The 6,729-nt window shown below is 39.3% G+C and overlaps 1 long non-coding RNA gene across 1 annotated transcript; it reads right to left on the bottom strand.

The window, feature by feature from the left end:
• Positions 1-667: 667 nt before the first annotated feature.
• On the bottom strand, positions 668-5,844 carry LOC127571030 (uncharacterized). The gene is made up of 3 exons (XR_007956436.1): positions 5,746-5,844; positions 5,539-5,644; positions 668-728 (listed from the first exon to the last, which is right to left on the bottom strand). It is a non-coding gene; the product is annotated as an uncharacterized LOC127571030 (long non-coding RNA).
• Positions 5,845-6,729: the final 885 nt, after the last annotated feature.

Below are 6,729 nucleotides of genomic sequence, written 5' to 3'. Positions count from 1 at the left end.
TCAAGTGGCCAATAACAGGAATGAATGGTTCAATACGCAACTGTGTAGGGGCACAGTAGTGCAGCGGTTAATGTAATGCTATTAAAGCACCAGCAACCTGGGTTCAATTCCGCTGCTGTCTGTAAGGAGTTTGTACGTTCTCCCTGTGACTGCGTGGGTTTCCTCTGGGTGCTCTGGTTTCCTCCCATATTCCAAAAGACATACAGGTTCGGAAGTTGTGGGCATGTTGTACTGGCGCTGGAGCATGGCGACACTTGTGGGCTGTCCCCAGCACATTCTACCCCCCCTTTTTTCCCCATTACCTTTGACCATCCCCCGGTGGACATCCCCCCCCCCAACCCCCACCCTCAACCATGCCTTTTCTTCCCTTTCCTCGCCTAGTTCTCTTTTGGCTACCTCCCCTTTTTTCCTCCTTATCGTTGACCCACCCCCCGGTGGATCTGCTCTCCCCTTCTCCCCCGCACCTGCCTATCACTGTCCCTTACCTGCATCTACCTATCATCACCATGTACTCACCTTGCTTCCCCTCTTTTGTCCACCTATCTCTGCTCTGCTTTTCCCTCCTCTACATTGAGCTTCCCCTTTTCCTATCTTCAGTCCTGAAGAAGGGTCCTGACCCGAAATGTTGACTGCCTGCTTTTCTCCATAGATGCTGCCTGGCCTGCTGAGTTCCTCCAGCATCATCGTGTTTTTCATCTAGATTCCAGCATCTGCAGTCCTTTGTTTCTCTATGCAAAAAAAGATGCATTTCACTGTGTGTTTCGATGTACATGTGATTAATAAATAAATATTAATCTTCATAACAGCTTGCTCAAAATGTTTCTACACTCAAGAATCTAAATTCATATATAGACACCTTCTAATTCAGCCTGATTCATTCAACCCATGAGAATCAATATAATGGATGCCGCAAAATAAAATCACAGTAGCCAGCTGCTTAAAGATACCCAAAGAGATGCTTTCTCCTTTTGCCCAATTTCAACTTTCTGCCAGTAGGTATCTTCATATAATTGCTTACCTGAGCTCCGGAGATCAGCAAGAGATCTGACAGAAACGAATTCCTCACAAACCATGGTGCAACACTCTGAAATTTCACAGGTTTATGTCATTGTGCTATGATGTTTCACATTTCAGCCTTTCACATTATAACATTCTTTTGAACAACCCAAAGCTTACCATCTCCGGAGAAGTAAATAATACTTTTGTGTAATTTAGATTCATAGATTCTTGGAGTTAAAGAGTCATTTTACATAGAAATTATCCCTTTGGACAACCACGTCCATGCTGACCATCAAGTAACCATTGATATTAATCCCACTTACCCACATTTGGTCCACAGCCTTCTATGCCTTGGCCATTGAAGTGCTTGTTTAGATACTTAAACGTTGTGAGTGTACCAGCCTCTACCACCTTTGCAGGCAATGCATTCCATATTGTAACTGCCCTCTGGGTGAAAAGAAATCCTCGGATCTCCTCTAACCCTTTTACTCTTGTGTACTGGATAATATTGATATTTCAACCATCGTCATCTGAGCCTTTGGTCATTAATATTTAATGGAATCTCACAGTGTCAAAGAGTCATGGATGAAGTCTTGGAGTTATACAGCACGTAAGCAGACCCTTTGGTCCAACTTGTCTGTGCCGACCAAAGTGCCTTCCCCAGCTACTCCCATTTGCCTGAATTTGGCTCATAATCCTCTGAACGTATCCTATCCATGTATCTGTCCAAAAGTCTTTTAAACATTGTAATTGTACCTGCCGCAATCAATTCCCCTGGCAGCTTGTTCCATATACTCACCATCCACTGTGTAAAAAACTTGCCCATCACATCTCTTTTAAGCCCTTCCACTCTCAGCTTAAACATTTGCTCTCTAGCTTTAGGCTCCCCTCCCCTGGAAAAAAGACTGTGGTCATCCACCTTATTTATGCCCCTCCATGACGATCACAGCTCAGCCTCCGTTGCTCCAGGGGAAAGAGCCCCAGCCTATCCAGTCTCTCCTTATAACTCAAGCCCTTCAGTCCAGACAACACCCTCGTGAATCTTTTCTGCACCTTCTCTAGCTTAATTACATCCTTTCTGTAGTATGGTGAGCAGAACTGCAAGCAATATTCCAGAGACACAGAATGGCTCATGATTTTCTTCTAATCCACCAAGTATCTACACCTCTAAGAACTTTATTGACTGGTAGATACTTGGAGGTGTCCTGTGGTCATGAAGGTCTTTCTATCATGTGTGTATCAATGATCAAATACATCATCAGTGCTTTGATGAGTCTGCTTTTCCATCTAACCCCCAAAATTGCAACTGTTTGTGGAATTTGAGTTTTATTGTTAAATGAGTTACTGAAATTCAGACTCCAAATGAAGTTTTTTATTGGAATATCTATAAAAAACTTTATCTGTTATATTAAATCTTCATAGAGATTTACAACTCAGGAAAGAGCGTTTGCATGCTTGAGAGCAAAAGATGGTTTGGATAATTATAAGTTCCTATAGGTAGAAGGTGGTAATTATGTAGTTCAGTATTATTTGGTGGATATGAAAGCAGCTCCGTAAAAGGGTACAGTACAGTTAATTATAAATAAAGATGAAATCTTCTGTACTCCTTGCAACGTTGGAAAACTGCTATTAAAGGAAATGTCCAGGGAAATGCGAAATAAGATGGAAGTGCAGACTGTTCAAAAGATCCTTATTCCAAATTTGTTGCTTCTACTGTCTCCCCAAACACTCTCCTCCCTTAAAACCTTCAGTAAAGCTCAGCTCCTCCACCCATCATAAGTGTTTGATTGTGCCTCATCAATCTTGCTTTCTTTATCTTACCATTCTTTGTCACCAACTATGTGCGGAATCATTTCCACAGTAAAAGAGTGACCATATTTCAAAAGAAATTCTGAGCATTTTGGGACAACCCAAGTCTTTACCCAACACTTCAAATGCCACGGTGGGTGCATTCTGTGCATCAGAAATTACTCCCCACCATCGAAGACATTTTCAAGAGGCGGTGCCTCAAGATGATGGTATCCATCATTAAGGACCCTCACCATCCGGGACATGCCCTCTTCTCGTTACTACCATCAGGGAAGAGGTACAGGAGTCTGAAGACCCATACTCAACAATTCAGGAACAGTTTCTTCCCCTCCACAATCAGATTTCTAAACGATCCATGAACCCATGCACACTACCTCATTATTCCTTTTGTTTTTGCACTATTTATTCATTTTTGTAATTTATAGATTTTTATGTCTTTGCATTGTACTGCTGCTGCAAAACAACAAATTTCATGTCATATGTCAGTGATAATATATCTGATTCTGATTCTGAGTTCACTTCTATTCTGGAGATTTGATCTCAAAGATCTTGGCTGAGGCTCTAGTTCATTACTACTGGAAATAACGTTAAACTCAAGCCCTGCCTGTCCTCTTAGATGGATGTAAACAATCATATAGAACACTATTTCAAAGGACAGAGGAACTATTTCACAGTAACCTGTGAAGTAATTATTTCTTGGCCAACACCACAAATACAAATCATTTGGTTATTATCACATTACTGTTTGTGAGAGCTTCTGTTAAGTTTTCAAATTTACAATCATTAAAATAGAAGACTGCTGTTTAGTGAGTTAACAAAGAACAAACAGTTTACTGAAGCAAAAACCATCCAACAATGTTATCACTGACAGTTCAGAATTTTTACCATTGTGTGGCAGGGGTGGGAGTGGGGGAGTGAGTCTTTGGTTCAGGTGAAGGTGGTTTCTACATTATTGAAACAAATGTCACATTTCATTTCAAAGATTTCCTCTTCTGCTCACCTCCACTAATGTTCTTCTTTTGTTGAGTTAAAGATTGTGAGTCTATCTCAAGTCAAAGTCAATGTTGATCTATATCAGTTGAAATTGGTACAGAGCCTAGGCTAAGCTAGAATTTTCCATTTTTTTCAAACATTCATCACTCTGACAAAATTATCTAGAAGTTATCACCTCCAGAACCCTAAGTGTTTGGTACTACTAAATCTGTATTCAACAATTGTTTTCCTGTCGAATGAACCAGAATATAGCAATAATTCTGCAGGAGCATGCCTTTAGATTGACTTAGATAAAAGTCTAACATCAATCCAGTATGAAAAAGGTTCCTTTTCTCCTAACTGGAGGCTAAAATCAATGTTAATATAAAATAGCTTCGAACAGCTTCCCAATACACATCCATCCACAAATTCCCTAATGGGAAAGTGGAAGCACAGGTACAAATCAGGAACTTTGTTGTATTAATAAATATGTAATTATTGTTTGCTTAAAATATTTCCTTTCTTCCTAACCACAAGAAAATTTCTATCATTTTCCATTTAGTGAAAAGGAAAGAAAAGTTACTGAAATTTAGATACAAGAATCATTCTCATTCAGCAGGTTCTACTTTCTTCAGATTGTCTGACCAGTTGCGCTCCCCAAAGAAATATTTAATGCAGATGAATAATAGAACTGGGTCAAAGCATTCATTTAAGAGCTGGTGCTGTATAAACATTAGATTTCCCCATATAAAGGCACTAGCCGTCAGTTTACTGTCAGAGTAAAATGTGAACAAAAGCCAGTGACAACATTCTTTCATGGATGAGTCAGGTCAGAGTCCTGAATGCTATTCTTTATGATCAGGGAGCAAGAGCTTAGTTTTCCATTTGGCATGCATTCCTCAAACAATACAAACAAATGCGTGCAATATTGTGGGGCTGACACTTCAATAGGTGAAGGAACAGAGATCTCTGGACCCAGACATTACGACTGTAAGGATGCCACATTCCACTTTGGAGATTCTCCACCTACTTCATCAAATTGTAAATCTTTACCTTGCCTTGTATCAGAGCATAGCAGCAGCTGTAGAGCAAGGAAACAGCTGGTAACATTCTGACCAGCTGCAATGATATCACTTCTCAACCATTAATTAGATTATGCAAAAAAATATAGAAATCCTGGATATTGGTCTATTAATTGCTTTTAAAACAACAGTGAATTGCATCAAGAAATCCAGTAAGTGCACAGCAACTCAAATAGCTTGTGATAATGTAGTCAAGCCGGGATAACTGCGGGCTCTGCATGTAATGCAACAAATTTAACCTTTCTTTCTTCATGTGGACGATACATAGATATCATTAATTTCAGGCACCATAAAAGTGAATACAGTCTGGCTGTTATAAATAAGAAGAAAGAAAAACTTGGAGTGCAAATTTATTAATTTGTTCCTTCTGTTATCACTTTCCCAGATCACACTAAGCTATAAAGGTTACTGAATTAAAGATAACCCATATTATATAGTGGTAGCTTCTACCTCCCACAAAATGTGTTTATACAGGAAGGAGCTTCCGCCTCATGTGCTAAACATCAGTTTCCAGTGTGCTGACAGAACCAGCAGTGCTGCATGCATTGCTAAATGTACAGAGTGGAAGTTGGGATGGAGGTTAATGCAAATTTACACATTTTACAGAACTATAATAGGGGCATCAGTCACACTAAAGAGAACACTACTTTCAGTGAAAAATGACACAACCACCAACCTGCTCTCTCTCTCTCTTTTTCTGTGCAGTCTTTCCCCACTGCTGATCTCAGGATTTGATTGACAATGGTCCAGGAACATCAGTGGGTGGTCTCTTCAGAATCCACCTGCTCAATCAAGCAAAGGAATTAGCTTCCCCATGAAACAGTAGCAAGAATAAAAGTGACTGCTTGAGGTTTTTTTTTAAGGACAGTGTTTTACAAATCACCTTTGTGTCACTTGTTATCACAAATAGAGCAAGTGCAAGATTTTCCAGATTCTCTGACCTTCTCTGTCCATCCCTTCTGAGTAATCAATTCGTTTTCTTACAAACAGTGTCCAGCTTGGACTCTATTGAATCAGCCAAATGGTGTCAAGAATTTCCCCAGTCGAGTGCTCGGGTCTGCTGTGCTGCATTCTGTTCCCTGTCAGTTTGCAAAAAAAATAACAGCCTGCCAAGACAGGTTTTGTAATGCAAAGTAAAGTGGGGGGAGAGAGGGAGAGAGAGAGAGGGAAGACAGAGCATTCCTCAGATGCTCAGCAAACTCACAGCACACATTAGATCTCTTCACTAAGGAGGATGACACATCATTTTGATTCTTCCCAATGCATGGATTGAAATCAAAAGTACAAAACAAGTTTTCTGGAAACTATTTAAGAATGGTTATCAGTGTGCATCAATAGATTGTGATGGAGTTCCACTTGTAACTTTTATCAAAAAAGTTAGGCATTTCAAAATGTTTTCAGTTTACCAGCAGATGTATGCATATTAATGATATCAGCAGTATTCAAGCAAATGTTGGGTTGTCTTTCCTTTCAAGTTGCACTAACGTTGTCTCAGTAAAATTAGGAATGTAGATAATTAAATATCAATAACTTAACCAGGGCAAATACAGAAGATTTTGTTGATGCTTCCATCTGGGTATTGAACATACTTTTATCTCCATTTTTTGCTCTCACATTCTGTTAATGCAATAAAATGTTAACTTTTTTTATATAAAAGATTCCATATCAATGAAGTGTACTCTAATTTGTTTCCAAATCTATTTCATTGGTAAGTACTGTTGATATGGCAAATGCATTATTGACAACACAAAGCATGCAGGGTTACAGTATACAGTGAATAAAGGCTAATAATTCACTCACAGTTCATTCAAATTGTTTTCTTTATTGATTATATAGAACTGATGTATGATTTTCAGACAAGCTTTCT

This window comes from Pristis pectinata, chromosome 5 (genome assembly GCF_009764475.1).
Source record: "Pristis pectinata isolate sPriPec2 chromosome 5, sPriPec2.1.pri, whole genome shotgun sequence".
Taxonomy (NCBI): Eukaryota; Metazoa; Chordata; class Chondrichthyes; order Rhinopristiformes; family Pristidae; genus Pristis; species Pristis pectinata.
Note: the sequence above shows the minus strand (reverse complement) of the source record. Positions and strands in the feature narration are given on the sequence as shown.